Source organism: Peromyscus maniculatus, chromosome 11 (assembly GCF_049852395.1).
Source record: "Peromyscus maniculatus bairdii isolate BWxNUB_F1_BW_parent chromosome 11, HU_Pman_BW_mat_3.1, whole genome shotgun sequence".
Classification (NCBI taxonomy): Eukaryota; Metazoa; Chordata; class Mammalia; order Rodentia; family Cricetidae; genus Peromyscus; species Peromyscus maniculatus.
Genome location: NC_134862.1, coordinates 14,518,806 through 14,531,801, shown reverse-complemented (window position 1 = coordinate 14,531,801; position 12,996 = coordinate 14,518,806).

Here is a 12,996-nt window from a genome sequence, read left to right as displayed (position 1 = left end):
AAAAGTGCTAGTAATAACAAACTGATCCACTTTCCTATTCTTTATTCTACTTTCTCTTCTGTTTCTCTCCTTGTTTTCTGTCTTTCCTTAGCATACAGAGGGACCAGTTAGCTGTTCCTAAATTATGCTGTTTACCACAGGTGGATTGCAAGGTCAACCAGTTTTTTGTTTTTTTGTTTTTTTTTTTGAATCGTAATCTAATATAATCCAGGTTGTTCTCAAACCCCTGATGTCCCTGCCTCCAACTTCAAGGTGGTAGAATTCCAGGTATGTGCTAACAAACCCAATTTCTTTTAAACTCTATTTTTGATAGCTGTTCCTGTTTCACTATGAGAGAGTTCACCTCTTTCAGTGATCTGCAATATCAATTCTTTAGAGTACTGCAATTTTATCCATGCATGAATCTGTATCAGGAATCACTATCATGATTTGGCTTTTCTATATCTTTACCAATTATTTGAAATGATTTTATGATGACCTTTGTTTTTTCATTATATATGCTCGCTCATCTCACCTTATTCTACTGCTTCAGAAGTGTTTGGTCTCCACACATCAATGCTATTTATGTTCAAATGTGTAAGACACCTTTTACTGTCTTCTTCAGATTTACACCTTCAGACCCAACATCACCTCCAAGCTTGCTTTTAATACCAAACTCATAGTATGGACAAAGATCTACCAATATGGAAACTTGGGGCTGGACTCATAAATAATTGATTTAACAAACTATAAAGATGAGTTTAACGACTGTACAAGTTTGAAACTGAATGAATGGCCCAGTGGTTAAGTGTGCTTGCTGCCTGTCCTATAAGGTTTTTATTTCCATGAAGAGACACCATGACCATGGCAACTCTTATAAAGGAAAAACATTTAATTTTGATGGCTTACAGGTTCAGAAGTTTAGTCCATTCTCATTGTGTTGTGACATGGTGTCATTCGAGCAGACAGGGTGCTGGAGAAGAAGCTGAGAGCCCTTCATCTTGACTCACAGGCAAGAGAAAGTGATCTGTTTTGCTGGGCATGGCTAGAGTATATATGGGACCTCAAAGCCCACCTTCACAGTGACACACTTCCTCCAATAAGACTATGTCTACCCCAAGGGCCACAGCTCCTATTAGTACCACTCCCTTTGAGGAATATTTTTCTATCAAACCAGAACAATACTATTCCATTGTTTTGGAATTCCTGGCCACTCCCCCAGCTACATGACCACTGCATAAAACCAACGCAGAGGGTGTGAGTAATGTTCTGAGCACCCAAGTTAGGTGGCTCACAACCACTTGTAACTCTAGTTCCAGTGGATCCAATGGCCTCTTCTGGTCTCTGTGAGAAGAATGAGAGTTCATTACCATTATGGCAAGGAAATGTGGCAAGCAGGCAAACACTATGCCTGGAGCACTAAGCTGAGAGACCACATCTTAAATGCCAAATAGGAAGGAAAGAGAGAAAAATCAAAATGGTGAGTCTTTAAATTCTCAAAACCACCCTCAGTGACTTACTTCAAACATCAAGACCACATGTGTATCTATGATGTAGATATAGTACTCATGTATGAAATTCTCAAAAAATAAGAAAAATTAAATAAAACATAAAATGTCACCTTCATGATGACAGGCCACTTGTAGGAAACAAAATGAAACAATACAGAAACACTGCTCCAAGGCCAGCAAAATGGCACAAGTTGGTAAAGGCACCTCCTGCAAAGCCTGGTGTCTGAGTTTGATCCCTGGGGATCATAGTGGAAGGAGAGAAGCAGCTCCTGAATGTTGTTCTCTAATCTCCACTTGCACATCAGGGTGTTTTTGCACCCCCACATGCAAAAATAAATGGCATAAAATATGTAAAACTAATGTTTCATTTTCTCTACCCTTCATTCAGCTTGGTCACGTCTTTGCAAGATAAATAAATACTTCTTGTTTCTAACACTACTACATGTCTTTAAAATTTAAATTAACTACTTATTTTGTGTATATATAAATTAATTTTTGAAAGAATTTTGAAAGGGCACAGTGCTGGAGATCAAAACCAAGGATACTGTGCTCCGTAGATAGCTCCTGCCCACAGAAAATTTGCTACCCTTCTTACTAACTCCATTTATTAAAAGTGTTTGCCCCCAAAGTCTTTGAACTTTAACTATATTCAGTAGCATCATTGGCTAATAAAAGTTGTTTTTCCTTTCTGTTCTCTATACATTTCAATTGCTTTATTTATTCTCACTTAAGTGAATAGGCAGTGAAGAATAAATATTCATTTGCTTCACCAAAAGTAATTTCTAATTTTAATTTACTTTTATTAATGCTTGCGATACAGATGCACAAATGCCACAGCACACATGTGGATTTCAGAGTACAACTTTCAGGTGTCAGTTTTTCTGGATATTTGATTGCACTGTGAAACCTGAGACTGCATTAATAAAATCAACCTTGTATCATAGGGTAGAGCCAGCAACTAGTTGACAAGAATTAGCCATAGAGAGTATGAAACAGCCAGAAAGATGGATAGAGAAACACACAGAAAGGAGTGGCAAGGGACTTGGAGTTCTGCAGTCTTTTTACTTTGGAACAGCTGGGGAAATGCTCTCTTGCTGTGTCTCGACCAAAAAGGAAGATCAGCTGGTTGTGTCTCGGCCTCTCTGAGCTAGCAGGTTTTCACCCCAGCATCTTACCTCCAAGTCTTTATTGGTAAATAGAATGATAGAGACTTAGTTAAAAACTACATTTGGCAGTAGTTTGGCCAAGCCACAGCCAGTGGGATTGGAAGTCCAGTCAGGCCACTGCCTGAGGGGTGAGGCCACTGACTGTAGTTAAAATATCAGTAGATTTGGGTGTAGCCACAAAGCCAATGGAAAAACAAGTGCTCTCTTTCCTCCATGGGTTTTGGGACTCAAACTTAGACCATCATGATTATGTAGCAAGTGCTTTTACCCACCAAATCATTGTACTAGTTCAGAATATCATATAATAGAAAGCAATATTTATTGTTTGTTGAATAGATACATTGAAATAAAGGAAGTCAAGGCTAGCTGTATATTTCTAAGTATTTACTAAGGTATCATGAATAATATTAAACATTATCAGAATTTTTTATTTGAATTTCTAGTTGTGTCACATTTCTGTCACTTGCACAAAATAATTGCTATAAATCAACTTCAGGGAGAAAAATGTTTGCTTTGAGTCATGGTTTCAGTCTCTACCTTGAGACTGAGTGTTCCAGTTAGGAAAGTAAGCATGCAATGGAACAGTGTTGCTCACATCATGGTATCTGGGAATCAAAAAGAGAGAGGAACCAGTGAGGGTCTTTCTGTCATGTTCCATGGCATGAACTTTATGACCAATCTTCTTTTAAATAAGCTTGATCTTCTAAAAGCCATATCATCTCCCAATAGCACTATCAAAGGAGTGCTCTTGTTTTCCCTGCTATCAATTACCCCTCTGGTGCATGAAACTTGGGGAGCACTCAATCACCTCTTCAGTGCATGAGCTTTAGGGAGCACTTATCTGAACCATAACAGGAGGCATGCTCATTTCTAGAAAATCTTCTAGCACTGATTCATCTTGTGAATTCCTGAAATAAAGCCATATTTCTTATCATGAATCATTTTTAAGATTTCTTTTTATTTATATGTATGTATGTACATATGTGTATTTGTGTGTTTCCTAGTTAGCTTCAGCTGTGAACTTGACATAGATTAGTCATATGAGAGAGTTTCAATTGGGAGATCTCTCAGATTAGATTAACCTGTGAGTATGTCTGTGAGAGATTGCCTTAATTGATGATTGATGTAGGAAGACTCAGACTATGGTGGGTAGCACCATCTCTAGGCAGGTGGGCCTAGACTACATAAGAAAATTAGTTGAGCAGAAACCAGTGACTGAACCTCAATGGACCCCTCAATGGTTTCTGCTCCTGGTTCCTGCTTTGAGTTCTTGGCCTGACTTTCCTAAGTGATGGACAATTGCTTAGAAATGTCAGCTGAAATACTGTCTTTCCTTAGTAAATTGCTTTTGATCAGAATGTTTTATTACAGCAACATAAAAGCAAACTAAAATGTGTGAGTACACACATACATGCAGCTGACCATAAAGGACAGAAAACGGTATCACAATCTCTGGAGGTGGCCTTATAAGGTGACCTGGGTATTGGGAATTCAACTCAGGTCCTCTACAAGATCAACAAATATTCTTAATTTCTGAGTCTTCTCTCCAACCCCTTATCATGAATTGTTATTCAAAAGATAGTAAGGTCTGCTTCATTAACTGTTTGGGATCATAGCACAAAAGTCTGTGCGCCCACAGATCTCCAGAGAAACCAGGAATGTTACGTACACAGGATTGTCTTTCCAATGGGAAAGATGAAGAAACTGTTCTTCCATCCAGAAAGCTGAGAAATGAAAGTGATTAATGTTGTGCCCAGATTGTGAGCCCCAGAGAGAGACCACCAAGGACGAGCGTACCAGAATGCAAAAGCAAGGTTTATTCTGTTTAAGTTTACAAGCCGCGGCAGGGAAGCTTGTTCCAATGCACTCACTCATAGAATCCATCTTCTTGGGAGAAAGCTTCCTTGTGCACTAGGGATTATTTTACACCAGGAAACTTTTTTTCTAAACTATACTGGGCATAAATACATTGGGAACAAACCACCAGTCATTAGAGTCCCTGAAGTCTGATCCAGAATGACAATGTCAGTCTTTCCTGGGATTTTCATTCTTATCTCTTTGCTTGGTTTGCTTTCCTGTCTGAGATCTTCAGGGACCCACTCATTTAAACTTTTTTAGTTTCTTTAACTTTATGAATAAAATTGTCTCTTTTGTTTCTTGTATCCCCTCGTCCATTTCTCCTGCCAGACCTACTATTCATGTAGAACATCTTGGGGAACACTTCTCATGTTCTTATGTAATACCTGAAAGAATTTGATGTGATTGAAATCATGTATTCTTAAAGGTTTGGTATGGCTCACCTGGCCACTTAAGGGAAGTATTTTATAGTTTGTGTTGCTTAACTTGTCATTTGTTTTCCTTATTAATAATTCTGACACTCTTTTATGGATAGATTCATTCAGCTGTATGGTTTTAATATCTGTAAATATTTCCTGTATAGATATTTCACATTCTGCCTTTGACATAGGGCTGACGTGTAGAAGGCTTTACACATGCAGTTTACTGAGTCAGTTGATGTTACCCTTGGTGAGATTTGATTGGTTGTGATCTCTATACAGTGGGTTTTCATCTACCTAATCTTGGTTATAACTCTGGATACTGTCAGCAAGAAAAGGAACTTACTTGATCTGTATTTGGTGACAGTTTATTGGATCTTGGCTAAGTTGCTCAGTGGAAGTTTGGGCTTCTACCTTGAGGAACTGCTCTTATTTTGTGATTCTTGTAACAATATCATTATGGCTTCAGTTCAACCAAAGCTTCAGTGGCAACTTTCTGCATATTATACACTGGTTCTCCTTCAGTTAAATATATTTGAAAGAAATAATTGGAAACATTCCCAGCAATGCTCTTTAAAAGTGTGTTTTATGAAGGATCCTGTTGTTTTCTTGCAAATGAAGTTTTCAAGGTATGCAACCAAAGAAAGTAAAAGTTCTTTTTATTTTTTAACTAGAATTTTTTTCTATGAATAAAGATTTTTATCTCCAAAGGGCACGTACACTAATCAGACAGCATAGGCAGAAATAACAAGGATGCAGGTTGTAATGCTAACATACTCCTAATTATAGGACATACGAGTATATGAATTTTTTCATCAATATTACAAGTTCTTTTTCAAAATATGATACAGGACTTTAGCCCTGGCTAACCTCTACTTCCTAAGTGCTGGCATTACTTGCATGAGCAACCATGAGCAGTTTGTGCGTACTTGGAATCAAACTCAGAGCTTTATACACCTCCAGCTGAGCTACATCCTCTGCCCTGCCAGTTTTTCCTAAATTTCTGTCCTAAAACTCCCCTAGAGGACATGACATTAGTACATCAATGGCTTAGTCACCACTCTCACTTAAAAGTCTAACAAAAAAAAATTTAATATGTCAGAAGACAACTTGAGCTTGTCTGCTTCTAGTATACTGCCTATGCTTGGCCTCTTGATTTTTATTAAATCACTGGGAAGTCTAGTTTTAATTGTCAACCTGACATGACCTACAATCACATAGGAAGAGAGTCTCAATAAGGAATTATCTAGATCAGGTTGTCCAATGGGCACATCTATTAGAGACTTTCTTAATTGGGTTAAGTAAGATGGGAAGACCTACAGAGTGTAGTCTGTACCATTTCATAGGCTGTGCCCTGAATTGTATGTGAGTAGAGAAAGACGACTAAGTTTAAGCATAATGCACTTATTTCTCTGCTCTTGACTATAGGTGTGATGGGACTAGCTACCCCATGCTCCTATCACAGTGATTTCCCTGCACTGATTTACTGAAACTTAGAATTATAAGCTAGAATAAAATCTTTATCTGAGAAGAAGTTTTGCCAGGATATTTTACTACAGTAACAAAAATGAAACTCAGATACAGACACACACACACACACACACACACACACACACACATCATTCATAAGATTACACAGGAGAAACATCCAGCTTCACCTGTGAAGTTTCTCTTTTCATTACTTCTCATTCTTTTCTGTAGACTCCATCATTCACTTTTTGGACAAATCTTTTAACTCTATTTCCAATGCCTCCTCATTTCTGGGGTTAAAAGAATAATTATAACTATCTATTGTCTAATCTAAATCACAGCAATTAATTTTGCTCTTGAAATCAAGCACAGGATGGGAGAAATAGCCAATAAACACTGATGATAATCAGTATCAAAATGGTAAATCCAAGATACAATTCAGAGCACACTGAGGGCAAATCTTGAAGAAAATAAAGAGCTGGCTTCTCCCTTTTGATTCTGCATGATCTTGACAAGATACTTATATTAGTGAAAGTCAGGAACATCAGATGACAAAGAAGACAAAGTCACTTAAGGGAAGTAGTGGAGGCTTTCAATCCAAAAGACTGGATTTTTAGGTACATGGGAACTCATGCTTGTGTGGTATCCTGGTTGGCTCTAATTGTCAAGTTAACACAGCCTATAATCATGTAAGTAGGGAGTATCAAATGAGGGATTTCTCAGATCAGATTGTTTGGTGGGAATCTGTGTGGGGTTGTCTTGATGGTTAATTGATTTAGAAAGACTCAGCCCTCTGTGGGTGGTACCATCCCTCAAACTGTGGTCTTGGCTGTATATGAAAGGCAGCTCAGCAGGAGCATCCTGTAGTTCCTACTGCACATCCTTGGCTGAGAGTGAGTTCTCTGGCTAGAGGTAATTCTGCATGGAATAGCAGGCAGGCCTGCTTTTGAGTTTCTGCTTGTGTTGCTCCATTGACTTCCTTGGTGATGGACAGTGACCTGTAAGCTGAAATAAACCCCTTTCCTCCTCTCTGTTGCTTTTGGTCGGAATGCTTTATCGCAGGAACAGAAAGGAAACCAGCGCACCTGGCAGCATATTACTGACTGAGCTGTCTCCCCAGCTTTGACTGGTTTAAATCTTAGTTGTGCCCCTGGCTATCTGCATTTTCCCAAGAAGCCTATAAAATGTGTTTTAGCCTCAGGTACATCACTTATAAAATAAAAACAGCATAGTGGTTTTTACATCACTGTCCCCATCTCTGCATGGTGAATGCATGAGAAGGCACGGAACGCTCCTTCTTGGTTTGCCCTTGGAAGGACCATGTGGATGTGCATAGCCTCCTCCCTCTTTCTCCAAGTGTAGTTTTTACTGCACATGTGCACCTCTGTTATAGTGGCTAATGTTGACTGTCAGCCTGACAGGTCTACAATTGCCTTGTAGATGTAGACAAGCCTCTAAACAGACCTGCGAAAGATAATCTAGATTGTTAATGAAGTGGGGGGATCCACTTGAGCTGTGAATGGTACTATCCAATTGTAACCAGCCTGGTGTAAATGAATATATTTTAATGGAACACTTTAATTATGAGACTATCAAAACAAAGAACTCTAAGATATTAGAATTCCACAGAGCTCCAAGTCCCTAGAATCTCAGGTTGGGAGCAAAAAGCTCAGGACCTGATAGAGTAGCAACTCTTCTCTCTGTAACAGCCTCACAGAAACAACAGTGCTTCACTGGTAGGCAGGACAGCACGCCGACTGGGATTGCTTCGATGTGCATAACCTCAGCCATCTATTTAAACTTTAATCTCACTTCAGATCCCTGAATGTGAACTAGAAGAGATCATTGGATGTTCACTCCCCTTTCCAATGTTTTTACAGTGAGTAAATCTCTTTTTCCTTATTTTTCTATGAATTTGGCTATTCTGACTGGCTTATTGGGGTACAGGTGGCTGAACCTGGTTTCTTAGGGCACATACTGTGATCTTGAGTTTGGTAATACAGAGGGCTGAGGACCTAGAATGGATAAACACAGAAGAAAGTAAGCTGCACACAGGATCCATCAGTGTCTGCTTCCTGACTATGAATGAAGTGTGACTGTTGCCATGCCTTCCCTCCATGATGGACAGCACCCTCAGCCTAGAGACACAATAAACCTTTCCTTCCTGCATCTCTTTCCTGCCAGAAATTTTGTCACAGCAGCAATAAAGTGATTAAGATATTATGTACACATGCCTTTATCTTTCTATATACCCAGTGTTTTGTTGCCTTTAAACAGCAGAAAGGGGGTGATGTCTCCAGACGACACTTGTTTTTGTTGTTGAGAAATGTTGACAGTTTTATCTTTAGAGCACTCTGCTCCCTAAGCTTGATGTGTAGGTATCTTCTGGGTCTTACATGTAATTATTGGTCTTAAAGGTTCTGGGTATTTTTCTAGTAACAAAGACAGAGAATGCCTTGGAGTCCCCAAAAATACCATGCTAAATTTAATATGCAGCCAATCCCACCCTCTTTTTTTAACTTTCCAAGATTTATGGCACAGGTGAAATTAACTTGAGAAGTAGCAGAGTGTTTCTGACTGGCTCTTCTCAAGGACTCTGACCTTGACACTCAATTCTGTGATTAAATGTCTGATCTGAATAATGAGCCTTCCAAGAAGCCTTCAGAAGGGTGGGGCACTAACAGGACACAGCTTTCAACTTCCCTCACAGGGCACTCTGTTATCAAGGTGACATCTTCAGGGCAGCACAAGTCACTGGTACTAAACAGTTACGAGGGAAGTATGGCTGCAAACCTGTCACCTGGTCAGAGGACAGTCGGAGGGTTCCTTGGTGTGCTAGCACCAAACTGTTGTGCTATTCCTGCCTCACCTCCCCTGTGAGCTCCTTTGCGTGAGGTGAAAGATGAGTTCACTTGGTGGTTATCCCTCAGAGAAGCTCTGTGTGTCTCAAGAAGAGCCTTAAGAGATCAAACATTCTTCGTGGTCTATTGGTCTTGAAAAACCTAACAAGGCATTGGCAGCTTATTTTATCCAGGGAGAGGGGGAAAAATAAGATTGTGTTTGTGGAACAGAAGGCCTAGTTGCCGTATATAATGGATGAGTCCATTTCTGTCAGTAGTGAGGGAACAGACATGGCTCCACACTGTCAACCTCCGCAGCCTCAGAAGTTTCTTAATTTCTAAGAGACCACCACTCACAGCAAACTGGAATTCGTGATCATGAAAGGAATTTCAGGACTTCCCAGCAGGATGAGGTAGAGTTTGATTTGGAAATTTTATTAAAGATGCAGAGACGGTCACTAGTGAGGATGTTATGGTCACATTGAGAGACCCCTAAGCAAGACCACCACAGAGCCCATATCCAATGCAAAACACAAAGGTGTTTATTGATAACAAGCAAGCCCGGGCTTGATCCGTGTCCAACATCTGAACCAGCAGATGGAGGAGGATGGCCCTGAGCTTTCAGGGTGAGGGGTTTTTAAAGGGAAAAAGCCACAGGCAGGGTGGTACAAGCCTTAGCATCATTTGATAAGGTGAGGGTGTGTAACCTTTGAATTTACTGGTTAGGGGTTATAGTTATCATTTTTGGGCAGGCCTGGACAAGTCCCAGGCTCTGTCCTTGAGCTGCCATGGGGGCTGGCTGACCTCACACATTCACATTGACCCCTATATGCAGCTCTAAGTTGGTGAGGGCTCCCAGACAGCAAACAACTGGCTGAAACTTGATCAGTCAGAGTACGTGCAGAAAGGGAGCTACTGCAAGGACTATGTCTTTTGTTCATGGTCCTCCCAGAAACTGCTTGCTTAAGTCTCAGGAAACTGAAATTGAGGCCTGATCTCTGAGAGAAGACTGAGCATCCTGTTATGGCATCTGCTTGGTCCTTTCAAGGAGAGCAAGTATGTCTGAGAGTCTGGCCTCCTAAGAGTGAAGCGCACTGCCCGTGTTCTTGTGGTGACTGACAGAGACCCTCTCTGGATTGTTAGGGGCCCTACATCTCCTCTACTTTTTCACATCTATAATTGAGATTACAGGTTGGCTGAAGAAATTAATAAGATTGCAATGCAATAAGATAAATACCAGGAACCAGTAGAGTTGGGCAAAGGCTTTGACATGCCTTTCGTTATAAATGGAGCTCCTGGGGAGGGTCCCAGGAAACTTTTGGCTTATAGCTTCAACAGAACGGTCTCAGCAGTTGGGTTTTTCTTGGGATTTATTCGGTTTTGATTTGTGAACCTGTGTGGGAGGGTGCAGATCTTCTGGAGCTGGAGCAAGAGGCAGTTGTGAGTGACCCAAGGTAGGTGCTGGGAAGGGAACTTTGCTGAGCCACCTCTCTAGCCCCATAAGCACTTGTTATTTGGGCTGCAATTCTTGTTTCACTTCCGTTGAGGGGCTTCAGTCAGACTCTAAGCAGGGGACTCCTCTCCCTGCTTGTGTCCCCGATCTCTCCCTTGTCTCTTATCTTGTATTCCTACATTTAGCAAGTGAGTGCCTGCTTTATCTAGAAAAAGCGAAGACAGAGGTGACATCAGAGGGAACTGTCCTTATAAAGCTATAATCAACTGGGGTCAGGGAGAGGGCTGCGGTCTCCTTCAGAGTTGTTAACATCTGGCCATGAACAGTGTGTCTTTCACTAGGACTCAATTTCTCTTTCACCTTGACCATGCTCAGGCAATTTAGCATGCCTCCTGTGACTGGGTTCATTTGTGGAAACCCAAAGAAACAGCAACATTGAAGGCAACAGCTTTGGAAGCCCAGATGTGGAGCAATTTTCACCATCACACCCAGCTCTCTTTGAGCCTGGCAGCATCCTTTGCTGGGATGTGCCTTCCCATGGTTACATTGTTATTAAGGACAGAGCCTGGGCCCTGACATCTCCTCAACAAGCTCTGCATATTCAAAAACTGCATTAAATAAGTAATGGTGAAAATCAGAGGAGATCTACTCACTATGACCACACTAGAAAGAAACAGAAACTAATCCAGTGGCTCTTCCCTCAGCAGGTCACCTCCTGGATCTTAATGTGACATTTCATTTTAAATCATGGGCCCAGAAGGATGCATAGCTGAGCAGTCCTTGTCAAGGTGTGGTCCCAACCCATCACCATTTCCTCAGTTCTAGTTTTTCCTAGTCTGCCCAGCTCTCCCTGTTTCATATCAAGCTAGCAACCTTTTCCTTCTTTCAGCATGATATTGATGGGGAAATTCCAGCTCCTGTGGTCCACTGATTCCATAGTCTGATTAGCCAAAGGGAGGGGCACTTGTGTTCCTTCAAAATACTTTCATTCCAGCCAGATGGTCCCACGTTGGTGGCTCTGAGGTGGTTACTGGATGTGTTTTGGAGGCTTTTAGCTTTGTTTTTTTTTTTGTTTTTTTTATGTGTTTTGTCTTTGTTGTTTGTTTTCCTGCTGTACATATAAGTGTCATTCTCCAGCAATTTCTGAAATTGTTTGTGATATTTTATACCCCTTCAATAATTTGTTTGCAGCTTAAACTGCTTCTTTGTTTTGTATTTCTATTATTCCCACTCACTGAAAACATTCTGCATGTATGTAGACACACGTACAACTATTTCTATATGTGTATATAATTCTGCATAACATGTCAAATGTATAAAGATGCAGACCGAGAATGTAGCCCATTTGGTAGCATGCTTTGCTAGTATGCACAATGCCCTAGGTTTGATTTCTAGTATCACATGGTGGTATGTACCTGTAATCCCAGCATCAGAAGTTCAATACACTGCCTGAAATATATATATATATATATATATATATATATATATATATATATACACATATATACATATATATACACATAGAAAGAGAGAGAGACAGAGACAGAGAGAGATGCTATAAAGCTAAAACAGATGGACTATTTGGAATATAAAGTTAACAAATGTAAAACTTTGATTTCTTGACATGGCAGAAGTTCACATGATGTTTGTACAGCAAGTGAATGAAGGAGTAAATGAATGAACCTTTGTAATTGCATTTCTCAAAGTTTACAGCTTCTATTAACCTTTTCATCAATTGACTGAAGCAGACTCAAGACAAATTCTCACATGAATCTACTTGTATTTTAAACAGCTGTATGTGTGTCTGCTTGCAGATCAACTAAAGATGCAAATACTTGGCTTTGCTAACTCTGACTTGCAAAGTCGTTCAGATGGTACACAATGATTAGGGGAAAGCTAAGGTTGTCCTCCTTGACACCAAAATCTTCTAAAGTCTTCTTCCTGTCACTGTGGGGCAACAAAAATCTCAAGGCCAAATCCTAGATTACATCCCTTGTGTCTATGAGGTGGGATGCTGCCAGTGTGGCTGCAAGGGAGAAAAGGATAGGGCTCTGTTCAATGATTCATCATGCCTTTTATGTGGCTGCTCAGTGCTATGGTCATAATGGAGAGATTCAGGGACACACAGGGATGCTCAGCAACTCACTGGCTTTTGTTGTGTGAACATTATGTCTCCAATACATGCTAAGCAGAAGCTTAAGTGGCACTGCAGCCTGCTGGCTAGTGGTGGGACAGTACCCATGGCAGGCTGTCACGATGCCAAGCACAGATGCTGAGTGAGCCTTGCCTACATCCTATCCT